Raw genomic sequence first — 22,138 nt, 5'->3', positions numbered from 1 at the left:
TCCCTGCCCTGCAGTATCTCCAGGAGCTTCCTCAAACTCATGTAATTCGAGTCAGTGATGCCATCCAACCATCTCATCCTCTGTCACCCCATTCTTCTCCTGCCCTCAGTCTTTCCCAGTATCAAGGTCTTTTTCAGTGAGTCGGTTCTTTGCATCAGGTGGCCAAAGCTAGATTAGTAAAGAAAAAAAAAAAAATCCAAAGTTATAAAAGGAAAAAAATTATAAACATGGAAAAGATCTTAGTGACATGAGAGTGAAATGTTTAATTAAAAAGTTTAAAGTATAGGGGAAGTAGTAAAGTTAGGGAAAGTAGAATGAGACAACAACAGTATTCAGAAGTTATTTGAAAAGATTTTTTTGCAGTAGTTGAAAGATATGAAGTAACAGATTCTCAAAAACCTGTTAACCCAAAGAAGAATATTTACAGTAAAACCATGCTGAAGTATACCAAAATTGCTGAAAGTCAAAGATAATAAGAAAATATTAAAAGTAAAACACAGTGCCTGCAAAGAAGCAATAAGACTGATGTCTAGTTTTTCAATAGAATTAAAATTAGGTCTTTAACCTTAAGTATTTGACTAGATTAAAATAAAACAAAACAAAAAAACCAACAAACAAACCCCCTAAATGATACACTTTCTACAATAACATAGTTTGAAATTTATAGGAAGATACCAGCCTGCCATGTAAGCACCATCAAAGAGAACTTATGTATGGCTACATTAATACTGAATTAAGTAGCTCTGAGATACAATATATATTATAAAACATAAATTTTATAAACATAAAATGGTCAATCTACTGGAATAATTAACTCAAAAACTTTTAGGCATCTCAAAACATAGCCTCACAAAATGCAAGAAGAAACAAAAGTTATGAGAAAAAGGGCAAAATAGATATTTGCAAACATAGTGAGAGATTTTAAAAACCTTCCATAAACAATGAGAGATCAAGCAGACAAATATTCTACAAGGGTATACATAACAAACCAGGCTAGCTTACCTGAAATATATGGGATTGTTCAAGTGTACTAGGAATACTTCAAAAATTAACCATTTTCTTGCAGTAAAACAAGTCTCAAGAAACTTTAAGAAATTGCCCATCCCTTTCCACCAGATTTGGGCTTGAGTGTCATTCAAAATTCCAAGACACAATAGATTTTATCCACCAACAGGCTTATTTAGCTTTAAAGAAAGCAGAAGACACAAAATAGAGCATGAAAAACAAGAACACAGTCGGAATCTCTGGCGTGGTCCCCTTATCACCAATATGCTCTAGGGATGCGCAGGGGAATGAAAGACTAGGCTGAGTGTTTGTGAAACCATATTGGCCCAGAGCGCCTCTTCAAGCTTTTATTAATAGACTGGTTACATGCCCCCATCTTGAATTGTGTGCTCACTCCCATCATTCAGAGTATCTCAATCTCATCAGTTTCAGGTCACTCAAAAAGCAATCTCAACAATAAAGTAGAGGTGTTCAGTCAAAACACAGTATTATCTATCCAGATTGTTCTAATTAATTTATTAACTTGCTATTGCAAAAGGACTCTGGCCAGAATTTTTTCCTTGTGTTTCCAAGGCTAGAAAAAGAAATACAGATCCGTTATTAACTATCCTTCCAAACAGGAAACCATTAGCATGAAGATAATTATACCAGATACAAATATTTGGAAATCAAACAATAAATCTCTGAATAAGTCATGGTCCAAGAAATAATCAAAAGAACAGAAAAGATCACAGCTTGCAGGATAAAGGTAAATTTTTATTCAGAAAGAAATTGGGAGAAGGTCAGTAAATTAAATTCAATGAGTAGTAGAAGGAAATAGACAATATATAGCAAATGTATGTTAGAAGCCATAAACTAAGACAAGGATATTTCCCTGAAAGTAGTAATAAATTTGCTAGAATTAGTGATTGGTAAAATATTAATGCATAAAGTAAAAACATTCAAAACTTGTAAATGGGCATTCCATCAAGCTTCATACATTAAAATATTAAGATACAAACATTTGAATACTGTATGTTTCAGTTCAGTTCAGTCACAGTCCTGTCCGACTCTTTGAGACCCCATGAACTGCAGCACACCAGGCCTCCCTGTCCATCACCAGCTCCTAGAGTCCACCGAAACACATGTCCATTGAGACAGTGATGCCATCCAACCATCTCATCCTCTGTCATCCACTTCTCTTTCAACCTTCAATCTTTCCCAACATCAGGGTCTTTTTCAAATGAGTCAGCTCTTCTCATCAGGTGGCCAAAATATTGGAGTTTCAGCTTCAACATCAGTCCTTCGAATGAACACCCAGGACTGATTTCCTCTAGGATGGACTGGTTGGATCTCCTTGCAGTCCAAGGGACTCTCAAGAGTCTTCTCCAAAACCACAGTTCAAAAACATCAATTCTTTGGTGCTCAGCTTTCTTTATAGTCCAACTCTCACATCCATACATGACTACTGGAAAAACCATAGCCTTGACTAGATGGACCTTTGTCAGCAAAGTAATGTCTCTGCTTTTTAATATGCTGTCTAGGTTGGTCATAACTTTCCTTCCAAGGAGTAAGCTTCTTTTAATTTCATGGCTGCACTCACCATCTGCAGTGATTTTGGAGCCCCACTCCGCCCCCCCCCCCAAAAGTCTGACACTGTGTCCACTGTTTCCTCATCTATTTGCCATGAAGTGATGGGACTGGATGCCATGATCTTAGTTTTCTGAATATTGAGCTTTAAGCCAACTTTTTCACTCTCTTCTTCCACCTTCATCAAGAGGCTTTTTAGTTCCTCTTCACTTTCTGCCATAAGGGTTGTGTCATCTACATATCTGAGGTTATTGATATTTCTCCCAGCAATCTTGATTCCAGCTTATGCTTCCTCCAGCCCAGGGTTTCTCATGATGTACTCTGCATATAAGTTAAATAAGCAGGGTGACAATATACAGCCTTGACGTACTCCTTTTCCTATTTGGAACCAGTACAGTTCTAACTGTTGCTTCCTGACCTGCATACAGGTTTCTCAAGAGGCAGGTCAGGTGGTCTGGTATCCCCATCTCTTTCAGAATTTTCCAGTTTATTGTGGTCCACACAGTCAAAGTCTTTGGCATAGTCAACAAAGGAGAAATTGTATGTTTAGAAATCCTTTTAAAATGAACTAATTCCATGAAATGCTATGTCTTCTAAAAAAAATCATATCCTTAAATAAAATACTTTTCACAAAGAAACTCCAGGCTCAGAAGAGTTCATCAGCGAATTCTTCTAAACATTTAAAAGAAGAAGATCAGTATTTCAGTATTACAGAAAATATTTTGGAGCATAAAAATTGTAGGATATAATTCCCAAAATATTTTGTAAGATCAAGAAAATCTTCATACCAAAACATCTAGCAAAGGGAAATATGTCAAAGCCAATTTTTGCCACAAACACTGATGCAAAGCCCTTGACAAAACAGTAATAAATAAAACCCAGTGGTGTACATAAATGATGATACAGTTTTATCGTTTTTGTTTATCCTAGAAATACTAGATTAACATTTCAAACTCAACCAATGTAATTCACAATGTAAAGAGAAAAAAGGAGAAAAATTATGATAGTGATTATCTCAACACATGAAATAAATGTATTTGCTTAATTTAGTAACTATGCATGGTTGAAGGGGGGAAAATATTTTGCATCCTATGATATGTGGTTAGCTTCATGTTAAAAAGCAAATACTGAAACTCTCCTTTTGGGACTAAAAACAGAATAGTCATCTTCTATACAACATGATTTGCTTGCATCAAGGCTGCATATTGTCACCCTGCTTATTTAACTTATATGCAGCATACATCATGTATAATGCTGGACTGGATGAAGGACTTGCTAGAATCAAGACGGCAGGAGAAATATCAATAACCTCAGATATGCAGATGACATCACCGTTATGGTAGAAAGTGAGCAGGAACTGAAGAGCCTCTTGGTGAAAGTGAAAGAGGAGAGTAAAAAGCTGGCTTGTGACCCAGCAATCCCACTTCTGGGCATACACACCGAGGAAACCAGATCTGAAAGAGACACGTGCACCCCAATGTTCATCACAGCACTGTTCATAATAGCCAGGACATGGAAGCAACCTAGATGCCCATCAGCAGACGAATGGATAAGGAAGCCGTGGTACATATACACCATGGAATATTACTCAGCCGTTAAAAATAATTCATTTAAATCAGTTCTAATGAGATGGATGAAACTGGAGCCCATTATACAGAGTGAAGTAAGCCAGAAAGATAAAGAACATTACAGCATACTAACACGTACATATGGAATTTAGAAAGATGGTAACGATAACCCTATATGCAAAACAGAAAAAGAGACACAGATGTACAGAACAGACTTTTGGACTCTGTGGGAGAAGGCGAGGGTGGGATGTTTCGAGAGAACAGCATCGAAACATGTATATTATCAGGGTTGAAACAGATCACCAGCCCATGTTGGATGCATGAGACAAGTGCTTGGGGCTGGTGCGCTGGGAAGACCCAGAGGGATCGGGTGGAGAGGGAGGTGGGAGGGGAGATCGGGATGGGGAATACATGTAAATCCATGGCTAATTCATGTCAATGTATGGCAAAAACCACTACAATAATGTAAAGTAATTAGCTTCCAACTAATAAAAATAAACGGAAAGAAGAAGAAAAAAACAAAAATCTGGCTTAAAATGCAGCATTCATAAAATGAAGATCATAGCATCCAGTCCTATTACTTCATGGCAAAAAGATGGGGAAACAATGGGAATAGTGAAATACTTTAATTTTGTGGGCTCCAAAATCACTGAAGATGGTGACTGCAGCCATGAAATTGAAAGATGCTTGTGTCTTGGAAGAAAAGCTATGACCCACCTAGTTCAGTTTAGTTCAGTCGCTCAGTCATGTCCGACTCTTGTTTTTTTGTTTTTTTTTTTCCAACTCTTTGAGACTCCATGGACTACAGCACGCCAGGCTTCCCTGTCCATCACCAACTCCCAGAGTTTATACAAACTTGTGTTCATCGAATCAGTGATGTCATCCAACCATCTCATCCTCTGTCATCCCCTTCTCCTCCCACCTTCAATCTTTTCCAGCATCAGAGTCTTTTCAAATGAGTCAGTTCTTCGCATCAGGTGGCCAAAGTATTGGAGTTTCAGCTTCAACATCAGCCCTTCCAATGAACACCCAGGACTGATCTCCTTTAGGATGGACTGGCTGGATCTCCTTGCAGTCCAAGGGACTCTCAAGAGTCTTCTCCAACACCACAGTTCAAGGCATCAATTCTTTGCTGCTCAGCTTTCTTTATAGTCCAACTCTCACATCCATATATGACTACTGGAAAAACCATAGCCTTGACTAGACGGACCTCTGTCGGCAAAGTAATGTCTGCTTTTTAATATGCTGTCTAGATTGTTCATGGCTTTTCTTCTAAGGAGCAAACTGTCTTTTAATCTCATGGCTGTAGTCACCATCTGCACTGATTTTGGAGCCCAGAAAAATAAAAGTCTCTCACTGTTTCCATTGTTTCCCCATATATTTGCCATGAAGTGATGGGACTGGATGCCATGGTCTTAATTTTCTGACTGTTGAGTTTTAGGCCAACTTTTTCACTCTTCTCTTTCACTTTCATCAAGAGGCTATTTAGTTCTTCTTCACTTTCTGCCATAAGGGTGGTGTCATCTGCATATTTGAGGTTATTGATATTTCTCCTGGCAGTCTTGATTCCAGCTTGAGCTTCTTCCAGCCCAGCATATCTCATGATATACTCTGAATATAAGTTAAATAAGCAGTGTGACAATATACAGGGTGACAATATTTGACCCACCTAGTAAGCATATTACAAAGCAGAGACATTACTTTGCCAACAAAGGTCTTTCTTGTCAAAGTTATGGTTTTTCCAGTAGTCATGTGTGGATGATGAGTGTTGAACGATAAAGAAAGCTGAGTGCAGAAGAACTGATGCTTTGAACTGTGTTGTTGAAGAAGACTCTTGAGAGTCCCTTGGACAGCAAGGAGATCCAACCAGTCCATCCTAAAGGAAATCAGTCCAGAATATGCATTGGAAGGACTGGTGTTGAAGCTGAAACTCCAATACTTTGGCCACCTCATGATAAGAACTGACTCAATGGAAAAGACCCTGATGCTGGGAAAGATTGAAGGCAGGAGGGGAAAGGGATGACAGAGGATGAGATGGTTGGATGGCATCACCTACTCGATGGACATGAGTTTGAGCAGGCTGCAGGAGGTGGTGATGGACAGGGAAGCCTGGCATGCTGTAGTTCATGGGGTCACAAAGAGTGGGACGTGACTGACTGCCTGAACTGAACTGAACTGAACTGAACTGATACAACATGGTACTAGAGATCCTGGCTATTGCAATAATGGGAGATATAACCAGTGGAGAGGAAGTATTAAAATTCTTATTAGTTATGTATTTATTTTTCTAAATATACATAGTGTTTATGTAGAAAAATTACTAAAATTATGTAAAAGATCCTTGGAAATAATTTTTGGATTGAGCAAAGTTGTTGAACACAAGGTCATGGTAAAAAATAAGTTATAGTTCTATAAATTAGTAAATAAATATGTGAACATATAACTGAAAAACTATGTCATTAATAATAGAAGTAAACAAAATGTTCAAAAATAAATCTAATGAAAGTTGTGTGAATCAAGTACATAGAGATGTATAAATCATTCTTGAGAATAATTTAAAAGATCTAAATAAAATGACAAGATTTAAAAGCTGGATGGGAAAATTCAGTTTTGCAAACATGTCAATTCTAAAATAATGTCTGCAATTGCAATCAACATACCAATAATTTCCCCTGAAAAGCAGATTCCAAGAATTATACAGAAATTTAAAGAACCACTCTAGCAAAGAAACGTTGAAGAGTTTACAATATGAATTATGAAGACATAAAATTATAACAAATGAAAATGATATTGTAAGGCATAAGGATCAAACAAAACCAATGGATTAGAATATAGAGTTTAGGAAAAAGCACACACATATAGTAACTTGAAACGTGACAGAAGTATTTCATTTGATGAGTTTAATATTAATAAATGTTGCTGCAGCCTCAGATATTTCATAATAATAAAAAAATCACTTGATTATACTATTCACAGAAGTCAATTGCAGATAGCTCTTTAACCTAAATGTGAACTCTTAAGACAATAATAATAGAAAACAAAAATAGAAAAATGATTTCAACTTCTGGAGTATAACCTAAGAAAATTCAATCATGACTTTCAGTAGATGAGTATTTCTTAAACTGGGCATGGAAAGAATTAACTGTAAAGAATAAGATTGGAAAATATGACTATACTAAAATTAAGAACTTCTGTTTATCAAAGGACAACGTTAATAAGATCAGAAGGCAAGACACAGAGTGGGAGAAGATATTTGTAATATATGAATGTATCAAATAATGTGCACTTATAAAAACCTCATTAAATTCATTAAGGAAAAAACACTAAAAAATATCTGAATAATGGAGTGAAAAGTTGTCTCACAAACAAATATACCCAAATAGCCAATAAATAGTTGAATGTGATCAACCCTGTTTGTTATTTAGGAAATGCAAATAAAAAGCAAAATGAAATGTTATCACATATACTCACTTATATAACAAAATAGGAAAAAAATAACAAAGTAAAATAAGATACTTAAAAATGCCACATATTGATGAGGCTGTGTTGGGGCTGGAATGCTTATAAAATGTTAGTGGGCATTTCAACTCTTACAAAAATTCTGATAAATTTTTTTGTATCATTTTCTAAATTTCAATATATGCAGGTCAGGTTCACACTATGTAAACGTTCAATGTATGTACATAGATATACAGAATAGGTATGTGCAGAGTAACATTATTATTATAGCCCAAAGGGGAAGTAATGCAAGTGACATCAAGAGTAGAGTGAAAGATGTGATTTGTAAATAGTCATTATATATACAAATATTATTATCAAATTAAATTAAATACATGAAATTATATGCAGGACTCTCACAGACAAAAATTTGAGTGGAAAAAAATAGGTACGAGGGAGTACATATTCTCTGATTTCTGTCATGTAAAAATGAAAATGGTAAAAAATTAATTGATGGTTATAGAAGTCAGAATAATGTTCATTTTTCAGAAGAGTAACACCTGGGAAGGGCCTGAGGCAGTTTTCTAGAAAGCTGGTAATGTTCTATTTCTCAATTGGGTTGTAGTTACACAGATGTGTTTACTTTTCAATAATTATCAAGCTGTACTGTTATAACCTGGGCACCCTTTTTCTCTTTAAACATTATTTCAAAAATAAAATAAGATGATAAATATTTTTCCTGGAGCAAAGAGAGCATGCTGTGAAGAGGCTTCAGAGTTGTTCTCTATAAGCTTGAAGAGCAATGGGATCAGGTACTGCTAATCCCAAGTGACCAATTAGAAGATGAAAAATTATCTAGTTGAGTTTCTTAACGAATATTTGGATAACTAGAGAATTGGAACTGAGCCAGTGTTCTGAAATATTACAATAGTTTGGCTAAACAGATTCAGGCTTAGGAGATTTTTCCTTAAGGTCAAATGGCTTAGCCAAAATTTTAAATAAGATATTCAGCCATTTTAGGACTGATGGAAAAAGAGGTGAAGGCAAACAGTAGGTAAAGGGGATCGCGTTGCCAGTAAGATAATTCTCTGTGATCAGATTGGCGCTATAATGCTTCTTACCTCCTGGTGTGAGGATAGAATAAGGGGTAATAACTCCAAACTGTATATGGAAACCAAAATCTCTGCCTCATAACTGTTGGCTCTGCCTTTATTTGAACATAAACCTACTCAGAAAAATAGGAAACATAGCCTCACTCTTACATTAGCATTTTCAGTTCATGTTATATAACAGTCATCTTTTTACTTATCCTTTCACCAGTTTTATGACATATTCACATACTGAAATGCAGCTGAGAACCAGAAAGTGAATAACAGAAGATCTTAAACAAGCAAAAGACTTCTCAACAATAGCGTGTTTACTTGCTCATAGTAAAGTGCCTCTGATTCTACTTCATTGTCCTTGGATTCCAATTATCAATACTTTCAATAATCTGCTTTCCATAACATTTCAGCACCAGGATTGAAAATCCTTGTATTCTTCTAGATAGAATACCAGTGTGTTTTGTTTATATGATAATACCTCACATAATAATTAATGGCCTCTGTCATTCTATTTGATGTGAGAAAACTTGCTTCTTCTGTAACTTCTGTATTTCTTCCCTGTCCCCAAGAATGTCACCCTTTTTATATTATTGCTGAGCTCCAGAACACATTCCTCCCGTATTTCTATCTCATTTTGCTCTGTGGCAAAAAGATGATCTTTGTGGGAGAACCCTCTGAGGCAGATGGATCTTTCCATAGAAAAAAAGATGCGTTTAGGGTCCTCTCTCCTAACTTGCTGGGAGGGGAAGTTAAAAGTGCTGGACAGAGGACCTTCCCAGAGTGGTGGTTCTGAATGACCGAACCTGGAAAGAACAATCACAACCGTAGGGGAGCGCTTTGGATGAAGAGCCTTGAAGCATTTAATGTTGAGAGCAAAGCAAGTGAAAGTGGCAGGATAGAAGCAGAGCAAATCAGGAAAGCCAGGGTAAGCTAAAACTTTCTATTGGAATGATTATGCTGGTTTAACATTTACAAAGAGTAAATTACAGAGAGCACTTCTATTAAAAATACATCAATTTTGTCTCATTCCATTTTTTTTTCATGAATAATCTGTTTTCTGAATTAAAAATATAAAACACTGTACATTTTATTTTATAAACACAGGAATATAAAGGTATAAGGACTTCCCTCATAGCTCAGTTGGTAAAAAATCCGCCTGCAATGCAGGAGACCCTGGTTCGATCTCTGGGTCGGGAAGATCCCCTGGAGAAGCAATAGGCCCCCCACTCCAGTATTCTTGGGCTTCCCTGGTGGCTCAGTTGGTAAAGAATCTGCCTGCAATGCGGGAGACCTGGGTTTGACCCCTGGATTGGGAAGGTCCCCTGGAGAAGGGAAAGGTTACCCACTCCACCCACTCCGGTCGGGGTTGCAAAGAGTCGGACACGACTGAGTTGGACATGTCTGAGCGACTTTCACTTTTCATAAAAGTATAAGAAACACCTTGAAAAAAGTGAAAAGCGTTAGTTGCTCATTCCAGTCAGACTCTTTGAGACCCCATGGACTGTAGCCTGCCAGGCTCCTTCCTCTGTCCATGGTATTCTCCAGGCAAGAATACTGGAGTGGGTAGCCATTCACTTCTCCAGGGGATCTTCCTGACCCAGGAATCAAACTTGGGTCTCCTGCCTTGTTAAGAAGATTCTTTAACATCTGAGCCACCAGGGAAGTCCTAAAAAAACAAACAAAAAATACCTTAAGTAAATATAAAAATAAAATATCAGTATGTGATGTTTACAAATTAGATATTAATATATACATATGCATGTGTATACATGTGCTTATATTTTTATATATCATTGATAGATTAGGTAGATGAGTAGGTGAATGCAGATCACTTGAAGAATAGCATATTTGAAGCAAAACATTGGAAATATAAGGCAGGTAGAAAGGCAGGTTCACCAGAGGCAGTGGAAAGTCACAGTGAATCTGACAGTGATAGAAGAGAGAAAATTATATCAAAAGGAAATATATGAAATAAAATGAAGCCTTCCAGTTAACAGCAGATATGGTCTTTGGAAGACATCTCCACCATAGCTTTTAAAAATTTTGGCATTCATAATGCTGACCCTGAAGAATATAAAACAAAAAAATATTTATTGCATTTTTGTGAAAGTAGGCATCAAATGCTATAGTTCTGGGTTTACAAAAGTAGCTGGGTTTCAGTCGTGTCTAGGAAACTTGTGACATTAAAAAATAATTGATAAAACAATTTTCTGAATATTCTTTAAAAACGCACTAATCTATGCCTTCCTTTTAAAACTATTGCCTGTCAGAAGCTCATTGAATTTTTCTATCTGAATAAAAGAGGCTTCCTTTTGTTAATACACTTTTGTTAATTGCATACTTAATGAATCTCCACAGGAAGTCCGCAGGGAAAGACACAGGATTGTATTCCTCAAGGAAATGTTTCTCAAGCTTCTCCTGACTTGTGTCCCTAATTGAACCTTTCTGTTTCTACCAAGGCTCTAATAGTGTGGAAACGTGGAGAAATTCAACAGGGGCTTGTACCTCTCTTGGTTTAGAGATATTAAAATAGTATAGAGACATTGGAAGTTGCTGATTTTGTATTGAGCATCAGTTACGGGAGATTTTACAGTATCTAAAAGTATCACTGGTTTTATGTCTTAATTTAAAATACTATGAATGGTTTTATATTATTTGCTATTATATTTTTTAAAGTACGGCACCATGAAGATTTTTATTATAGGCTAGAGATGTCAGAAGAGGAAATAGATTTATGGGACAGTTAGGCTTCATACCCCTCAATTAAATAAGACTACAACCAAGAAAGTTTTCAATATTACCTGAAAAGATGAGTGGAAATCGATGAGCACATTTTTAGCATAGTTATTTCAGAGCTGCAACACTCATACTGAAGACTTAAGAAGAAATGTTTAATAGATTTTAATGAATTGGGGGCCAATGTGAGTCAGTGACATACATGCATTTTGTAATGCTTATGATAAAAACTTTATTATTGCATTATAGCATGATCAGTAACTCAAAACTGGCATTATAAAGCAAATATTTTAGAGAGTTACTTTAACAAAAATGAGTAACATAATAATCACATCTTTAATTATGACTTAGTGTGCTTAACACTGACCTTTTTCCTTGAGCATATTGAACATATCAACTGAAAATATCCTGAAACTACTGGTTTTGTTGCTAATATTTTTCTCACATAGAAAGAAAACTAATAAATTCTAGGCAGGCCAGTGTTCACAGGCATTATATTTCAGTTAGTGGATCCCTGAGATGTGCATTTTCCCTCATGAAAAAAAAGTACTTTTAAAGACAGAAAAAACACAACTTTACCAGTATCAAAACTGATCCAACAATTTCAAAGAACAGTGATGACTGGGGAGTGAATTCATGCTATTAACACATTTCTTCAACTTTTGAGATAGACTGGCAGTAGAATTGCTGGAAAAATACCTCTCAAAATGTCAGTAAAGGGATGACTGGGTGCATTCCTATAGGAACCATCTGGTCTCAAGGTTTTATAATGACTGTTTACTATGTGTTCACCAGCCCCCAACTTGTTGGATAGGTGCAACTGCGGAAACGAAACACAAAAGAGAAGAGAGACAGGTTCTATCCGTTTATAGAGAGCTTCGGGTTCGTTCACCCTTTAGGTATAATATCAGGCAGCTCTGCTAAGTGAGAGTCCTGTGTGTGAACTTGGCAGGTAGAGTGAGCAGAGAGGCAGCGCATATGCAGTCTGTGCATGTTGCCAGCAGCTCCTATGAAAGTTTAAAGAGATCCGGGCATACTGACGCTCATGGTCCCACAGCCCTCCTGGTCCCATATATCTTCATAGTTCTGTGACATAAATTATATTATCACTACTTTATTAGAGTACAGCTATGGGGCTTCCCATATTGACAGGGTATTTTATTATTCAAAGTTTATTGCTATCACTAGCTAGGCACTTCCAAACCAGAGATCTGTGATCCCCATTTTTCTCATTGGAGTCATCTAATTTTATTTTTATTTATAACATCTACTTAGCTCAGAGCTTCAGAGAAACTATTAAGACTTTGCTAGTAATAGGGACCTCAGGAATTTTATTTACATATATTTCAAAATCTAAAATATACATATTCAGAACACAAATACATATAAAAGTGAAAATGTTAGTTGCTTACTTATGTCCAACTCTTTGCGATCCCATGGGCTGTAGTCCGCCAGGTTCCTCTGTCCATGGGATTCTCCAGGCAAGAATGCTGGCGTGGGTTGCCATTCCTTCTCCAGTGGATTTTTCCATCTCAGGGGATGAATCTAGTCTTCTGAATCACAGGCAGATTCTTTATGATTTAAATAAATAAAATGTGTACAAACTTATCTTTGTATCTAGTCCATGCAAAAGCTTAAAAATTATTCTTTTTTTTCTTCTTTAAATTATTTTATATTAGAGCATAGTTGATTTACAGTGTTCCGCTAGTTTCAGGTATATAGCAAAGTAGCAAGGTGATTCAGTTTTTACACACACACACACACCCCCATATACATACACACACTCTTTTCAGAAACTTTTCCTTATGGGTTATTATAGAGCATTGCTATCTTCTCCACGTCTTTCCCATTTTGGTAACCATTAGTTTGTTTCCTGAGTTTGTGAGTCTATTTTGTTTCATAAATAAATTAATTTATAGCATATTTTTTAGATTCCACTTTTAAGTGAATTAGAAAACTTTTTTATATAATGACATTTGTCTTTCTCTATCTGACTTATTTCACTTAATATAAATAATCTACAACTACCCATGTTGCTGAATCAAACCCCTTACAATTCTACAGTGAAAGTGACAAATAGATTCAAGGGATTAGAACTGATAGACAGAGAGCCTGAAGAACTATAAATGGAGGTTCGTGACATGATACAGGAGGCAGGGATCAAGACCATCCCCACAAAAAAAAAAAGCAAAAAGGCAAAATAGTTGTCTGACAGGGCCTTACAAATAGCTGAGAAAAGAAGAGAAACTAAAGGCAAAGGAGAAAAATAAAGTTATACCCATCTGAAAGCAGAGTTCCATGGAAGAGCAAGGAGAGATAAGAAAGCCTTCCTCAGTGATCAGTACAAAGAAATAGGAGAAAATAACACAATGGGAAAGACTAGAGATCTCTTCAAGAAAATTAGAGATACCAAGTGAATATTTCATGCAAAGATGGGTACAATAAAGAACAGAAAACATATGGACCTAACAAAAGCAGAAGATATCAAGAAGAGGTGGCAAGAATACACAGAAGAACTATACAAAAAATATCTTCAAGACCCAGATAACCACGATGGTGTGATCATTCACCTAGAGCCAGATCTCCTGGAATGTGAAGTCAAGTGCACCTTAGGAAGCATCACTACAAACAAAGCTAGTGGAGGTGATGGAATTCCAGTTGAGCTATTTCAGATCCTAAAGGATGGTGCTGTGAAAGTGCTGCACTCAATATGCCAGCAAATTTGGAAAACTCAACAATAGCCACAGGATGGAAAAGGTCAGTTTTCATTCCAATCCCAGAGAAAGGCAAGGCCAAAAACTGTTTAAACTACTGCACTCATCTCACACACTAGCAAATTAATGCTCAAAATACTCCAAGCCAGGCTACAACAGTATGTGAACTGTGAACTTCCAGATGTTCAAGCTGGATTTAGAAAAGGCAGAGGAACCAGAGATCAAATTGCCAACACCTGTTGGATCATAGAAAAAGCAAAAGAGTTTCAGAAAAATATCTACTTCTGCTTTATTGACTATGCCAAAGCCTTTGACTGTGTGGATCACAACAAACTGTGGAAAGTTCGGAAAGAAATGGGAATACCAGACCACCTGACCTGCCTCTTGAGAAACCTGTATGCAGGTCAGGAAGCAATAGTTAGAACTGGGCATGGAACAACAGACTGGTTCCAAATTGGGAAAGGAGTACTTCAAGACTGTATGTTGTCACCCTGCTTATTTAACTTATTTGCAGAGTACATCATGAGAAACACTGGACTGGAGGAAGCACAAACTGGAATCAAGATTGCCGGGAAAAATATCAATAACCTCAGACATGCAGATGATACCACCATTATGGAAGAAAGTGAAGAACTAAAGAGCCCCTTGATAAATTTGAAAGAGGAGAGTGAAAAAGTTTGCTTAAAACTCAGCATTCAAAAAATGAAGATCTTGGCATCCAGTCCCATTCAGTTCAGTTCAGTTCAGTCGCTCAGTCATGTCCGACTCTTTGAGACCCCTTGAATCGCAGCACGCCAGGCCTCCCTGTCCATCACCAACTCCCGGAGTTTACTCAAACTCATGTCCATCGAGTGGGTGATGCCATCCAGCCATTTCACCCTCTGTCGTCCCCTACACTTCCTGCCCCCAATCCCTCCCAGCATCTGGGTCTTTTCCAATGAGTCAACTCTTCCATTGAGGTGGCCAAGTATTGGAGTTTCAGCATCAGTCCTTCCAATGAACACCCAGGACTGATCTCCTTTAGGATGGACTGGTTTGATCTCCTTGCAGTCCAAGGGACTCTCAAGAGTCTTCTCCAACACCACAGTTCAAAAGTATCAATTCTTCAGTGCTCAGCTTTCTTCACAGTCCAACTCTCACATCCATACACGACTACTGGGAAAACCATAGCCTCAACTAGACGGACCTTTGTCAGCAAGGTAATGTCTCTGCTTTTTAATATGCTATCTAGGTTGGTCATAACTTTCCTTCCAAGGAGTAAGCGTCTTTTAATTTCATGACTGTAATCACCACCTGCAGTGATTTTGGAGCCCCCCCAAAATAAAATCTGACACTGTTTCCACTGTTTCCCCATCTATTTCCCATGAAATGATGGGACCAAATGCCATGATCTTAGTTTTCTGAACGTTGAACTTTAAGCCATCTATTTCACTCTCCTCTTTCACTTTCACCGGCCCCATTACTTCATGGTAAATAGATGGGAAAAAGTGTAAACAGTGAGAGACTTTATTTATTTGGGATTAATATCACTGCAGATAGTGACTGAAGCCATGAAATTAAAAGATTATTCCTCCTTGGAAGAAAAGTTGTGACCAACCTAGACAACATATTAAAAACCAGAGACATTATTTTGTCAACAAAGGTCCATCTAGTCAAACCTATGGTTTTTCCAGTGGTCATGTATGGATGAGACAGTTGGACTATAAAGAAAGTTGAGCACCAAAACATTGATGCTTTTGAACTGTGGTGTTGGAGAAGACTGTTGAGAGTTCCTTGGACTGCGTACAGATCAAACCAGTCCATCCTAAAGGAGATCATCCTGAATGTCATTGGAAGGACTGATGCTGAGGCTGAAGCTCCAATACTTTGGCCACCTGGCGTGAAGAACTGACTCATCTGCAAAGACCCTGATGCTGGGAAAGAGTGAAGGCAAGGGAGTAAGGGGACGGCAGAGGATGAGATGGTTGGATGGCATCACAGATTCAATGGACATGAATTTGAGCAGGCCCCGGGAGTTGGTGATCGACAGGGAAGTCTGGTGTGCTGCAGTCCCTGGGGTCACAAAAAGCCAGATGTGGCTGCATGACTGAACTGAACTGAAATGAACATCCATCCATGTTGCTGCAAATGACATCCATTCTTTTTTATGAGTGAGTAGTATTCCACTGTGTATACATACCACATCTTCTTTATGCATTCATTTGTTGAAGGACATCTGGGTTGATTCTGTGTCTTAGTTATTGGAAATAATTCTTCAATGAACATTGTAATGTGTGTATCTTTTTGAATTATGGTTTTATGTGGATATATGCCCAGGAGTGGGATTGCTGAATCTCAATGTTACCTCTATTTTTAGTTTTTTAGAGAACTGACATACCGTTTTCCACGGTGGCTGTACCAATTCACATTACCATGAATGTGTTTGTCACTATCAGTAATTTGCCTTTTCGTGTATTACCTTGTTCCTCAAGTGGAATATAAATATTCTAGGAGAGTCTTAGGATATGTTTCTTAGAAAGATTTTGAGATGAAGGGTGACTTATAGGTTTATTTGGCAGGAATTTTGAGGGATTTACCACTCAAAAAGTTAGGAAGACAAGATTGAGCACAGGAAAACATGGATAGGAAAGCAGTTGTAACTGTGAATGAGTTGGTCTTGTAAGCATCTCTGGACCCAACATGACTTATCAGTGTGGCTGCTCCTAGTGAGTGGACTGGGGTAAGGAGAAGTAATAGTAACCTTGGGTCAAGATGCTGTGACCAAGAGCAGTTCTCAAGGATGGATGCAGCCGTGAGTCAACAGCATCTGATGTTCCCCAAAACTGAAGTATAGCTTCAGATCATAGCTGACATGGCGCTAGCTTTCACTGAAGGTAGGTCTGATTTTACTTGCATTCTTTCTCCCTATATGCCCAAACTTGGAGCAGTGCTCAGCAGACAGCATGTGCTCAATGAATAACTGCTTGAATCAAATAAATCATTTATCAAAATCTTGTAACTTAGGGGAAATCCCTGGCTGTCCAGTGGTTAAGACTTCACCCTTCTACTGTAGGGGGTGTGAGTTCAGTCCCTGGTCTGGGAGCTAAGGTCCTGCATGCCAAGTGGTGTGGCCAAGAAAAAGAAAAGTCTTATAACTTAAGATTATTAGATATAAAAAATTCTACAAAATAGTCAATGAATTATATTAAAGACAGAGAAGGGAGGAAAACTTCCTCATTGTTCTATTAAAATAAAACACATTCAATATTATGTTTAATATAGAATAGAATAATTGTCAGAAAGGGATCAGTGATGATTATCCTAACTTTCAGTAGATGATGTGAAATACTTTGGAAGCTACTAATACTATATCCAAAGAATTCTTATTACTAAATGGGAAAAAAGAGAGTATAGTTGAGACCATTTGGAAATTGGTAACTCTCTCAATAAACATCTGTGAATCTGTTAACTTTGGAAATAAATGTGCCAGTTTATACTAGTCAACTTTAAATACAAGTCTTTTAAGAGGCTTTAATTTGTATACCAATCAGGTAATCAGTTTTAAACAAGCACCCCAATTCATCATTTAGGAAATCATGGTGATTTTGATTTGAAAATCTTACTTCATGTAACTGAACTGAAATCCTCAAAACATGTATAATGAAGCTCAACCAATTTCACTATTCTAACCCTCAAAGACAGGATGTTTATTTCTGTCAATACGTGATAAAATTAGACTGATACAGAAAATTATATCATGACTGCAGGGCAAGCCCAGAATGCAAATATGTGAAATGATATATGTGTATCATTTATAAAGGAACAAAATTATTAGACTGATCAAATTTCTCCTGGAAACGTTTAAGGTCATGAGAGAAGGGAGCAATAGCAATATGGTATTCTGGGGGAAATTCTGAGCTGCATAGTGGAGTCAAGCTTTCCCACAAGTATCAAGCCTATGGAGAGTTCTAGACCTGTTAGAAATCAATAACATCTCTTCATGATCTCTTCTTGAGGACACCATTTAAAGTTAAATAACAGCCAATTAAGGAATGTCTGGGTAATCTACATACAAGACAGGTATTCAAAGATTTTTTTAAAAAGTTTAAGTGTAAAATTAACACTAAAACAAATGTGAGATTGGTTACAAAAGAGAATGTAAATGTTGAATGAAAATTTAAAAATAACAAAACTTAGGAGGAAGAGGGATAGCGAAGTTAAAAGTGAGAGTAAGCTCAGTGTTTGCCTCTTCTCTAATACTTTACAAGTCAGATTATAGATTCATAGCATTTAAAGTACTTAGAAAAGCTGGCTTAAAATTCGGCATTCAGAAAACTAAGATCATGGCACACGGTCCCATCGCTTCACGGCAAGCAGATGGGAAAACAATGGAAACAGTAACAGACTTTATTTTTGGGGGCTCCAAAATCACTGCAGATGGTGACTGCAGCCATGAAATTAAAAGATGCTTGCTCCTTGGAAGAAAAGCTATGACCAACCTAGACAGCATATTGAAAAGCAGAGACATTACTTTGCCAACAAAGGTCCGTCTAGTCAAAGCTATGATTTTTCCAGTAGTCATGGACTATAAAGAAAGCTGAGCACCAAATAATTGATGCTTCTGAACTGGACTGTCAGAGAAGACTCTTGAGATTTCCTTGGAGTGCAAGGCGACCCAACCAGTCCATCCTAAAGGAGATCAGTCCTGGGTGTTCATTGCAAGGACTGATGCTGAAGCTGAAACTCCAAAACTTTGGCCACCTCATGTGAAGAGCTGACTCTTGGAAAATACCCTGATTCTGGGAAAGTTTGAGGAGAGGAGGAGAAGGGGACGACAGAGGATGAGATGGTTGGATGGCATCACCGACTCCATGGACATGAGTTTGAACAAGCTCCGGGAGCTGGTGATGGACAGGAAAGCTGGGTGTGCTGCAGTCCATGGGGTCTCAAAGAGTCAGACAGGACTGAGTGACTGAACTGAACTGAAAGTACTTAGAAAAATGAATATCGAGAAAATAACATAGATTAGGAGAGAATTGAGTGAGAAGATATTTTATCAATAATTGTATTAGGTAAATAATACAGTTAAAGAAATAGATGGTTAAGTTTATATAAAATATTATATAAGATGTAACTTTTAAAGTATAGAATAAATACAGACATGCTTATTTACTAAGGGGCCTACATATACACACAGATACTAACAGAGTAATGAAAACCACATAGTGAGATTTGTATGTTAAAACTATAAAAACAGAAATTATAACCTAAAATTGTCTGACAGAACTAATATGAAATGCTTCTTCCATTCGATAAATATAAACTGAGTAATCACACATTAAAATAAAAGATTTATAAAATGTGACACAAAGTCGACTCTAAATCTAGCTTATAAATCTAGGATATAATAAAAAGCCAGATAAGACAGTGATTTAGGAAGTTTTAAAATAAAAAGAGATGCAAAGATATTTTAAGCAAATGCATACAAAAAGGAAATGTGCAGTTAGCAATATTATCCTATACCTTTGCATAACTATATACTGAATAATATAGCATCAACAGTCATGAAGCAAATATTTAAGGTAAACCTTTTTTTTTTTTAATAGAGAAATCCACTAGTAACAGGAGCTTTTACTTCTCTCTCAGTTCATGGAAACAAAATATAAAAATAATATAATTAAGAACTGGTTGATGTATGACTAATTCTGAAAATCATAAAAATAGAAAATATAATTTCCTTTCAAATGTCCATGGAACTTTCACAAGCGTTAACCAGATGTCCGTCTACAACAGAATAATCACAATGCCAAATGAAATTCCATAAATTAATAACAAAACCAGGAACAAAATGTTCATACCATAAACAGATTAATATACTAATATACTTTACATTATTAATAGCTACTATTGAACAAAAGAAAATATATAAATGGTAAAATTTCAGGTGTGCCAAAATAATATATAAAAATACAAATATTTAGAATCAAGGAGACCCCACAAAATTAGTACTCTAAGGGAAATCTATAATCTTCAATAATTATATTAATTAAAATATAAGCAAATTAATTAAACTTTTCATACAAAAATTTAAAAATAACTAAAAAAGTGAAGAGAATATGAAGAAAGAATTAATATAAGATAAATTATTTTGAAAGAATCAATAGAATTACAAAAATACAAATTCTTGGTCTTAAACTAAAAATAACATCACAGAAACATCAAATCTAACTTATATGAGAAAAAATTATAAATTGCACAAACAGACAAAATGGACTTGTTGTGGCCAAGTGGAAGAAAAGGAGGGAAGGATTGGTAGTTTGGGATTAGTAAATCAAAGCTATTACATATAGGATAAATAAAAAAGGCCCTACTATACATGGAACTAAGTTCAATATCCTGTGATAAACCATAATGGAAAAATGTGAAAATGTATCTATAAATGAGTCACTTTGCTGCACAGCAGAAAATAACACAATGTAATCAACTATACTTCAATATTTTTTAATTGTATAAGAAAAAATAAGGATGACAAACACAAGTTAATTAAAAGAATAAAAATGCTACATTGTACAACAACAAATGAACTTGAAAATCTCTATAAAAATGGGTAAGTTTTTTAGGAAAATGTGTATTACCAAATTTACTACTGAAGAGATTAAAAATTTACAGGGTCAACTTGCATATGGATGTAATGTGCATGTATGCTGGGTAGCTTCAGTCCTGTCCAACCCTTTGTGACCTCAAGGATGTAACCCACCAGGCTACTCTGTCCTTGAGATTATTCTAGTGAGAATATTGGAATGGGTTGCCATTTCCTTCTCCAGGGGATCCTCTAGACTCGGGGATATAACCCAAGTCTCCTGAGGCTCCTGCAGCAGCAGAAGAATTCTTTGCCACTGAGCCACTGGGAAGTTGTCGTGGACATAGAGGGTGTATTAAAAAATCATTAAAACAACTTAAGGCATAGATGTGAAGGTCACTCAGGTGCATTCCTCTCTTTGCGAAACCATGGGCTACACAGCCCATGGAATTCTCCAGGCCAGAATACTGGAGTGAGTAGCATTTCTCTTCTCCAGGGGATCTTCCCAAACCAGGGATCGAACCCAGGTCTCCCACATTGCAGGTGGATTCTTTACCAGCTGAGCCACAAGGGAAGCCCAAGAATACTGGAGTCAGTAGTCTATCCCTTCTCCAGCAGATCTTCCTGGCCCAGGAAGTGAACTGGGGTCTCCTTCATTGCAGGCAGATTCTTTACCAACTGAGCTATCAGGGAAGCCCACTAGCCTCATATCCTTATCCATCAGAGGGCAGACAGAATGAAAACTACAATCACAGAAAATTAATCAGACTGATGGCATGGACCACAGCCTTGTCTAACTCAATGAAACTATGAGCCATGCCATGTAGGGCCACCCAAGACAGACGGATCATAGTGGAGAATTCTGACAAAATGTGGCCCAGTGGAGAAGGGAATGGCAGACCACTTCAGTATTCTTGCCTTGAGAACCCCATGCACAGTATGAAAAGGCAAAAAAAAAAAAAAAAAAAGACACTGAAAGATGAACTCCCCAGGTCTGTAGGTGCCCAATATGCTACTGGAGAACAGTGGAGAAATAACTCCAGAAAGAATGAGGAGACAGAGCCAAAGTAAAAACAGCACCCAGTTGTGAATGTGACTAGTGATGGAAGTAAAGTCCAATGCTGTAAAGAACAATATTGCATAGGAACCTGGAATGTTAGGTCCATGAATCAAGGTAAATTGGAAATGGTCAAACAGGAAATGGCAAGAGTGAACATGAACATTTTAGGAGTCAGTGAGCTAAAAAGAACTGGAATGGGTGAATTTAATTCAGATGACCATTGTATCTACTACTGTGGGCAAGAATCCCTTGGAGGAAATGGAGCAGCCCTCATAGTCAACAAAAGAGTCCAAAATGCAGTACTTGGATGCAATCTCAAATGACAAAATGATCTCTGTTAGTCTCAAAGGCAAACCACTCAATATCACAGTAGTCCAATTCTATGC

Source organism: Cervus elaphus, chromosome 12, assembly GCF_910594005.1.
Source record: "Cervus elaphus chromosome 12, mCerEla1.1, whole genome shotgun sequence".
NCBI lineage: Eukaryota > Metazoa > Chordata > Mammalia > Artiodactyla > Cervidae > Cervus > Cervus elaphus.
This window is presented reverse-complemented; position numbering follows the sequence as displayed.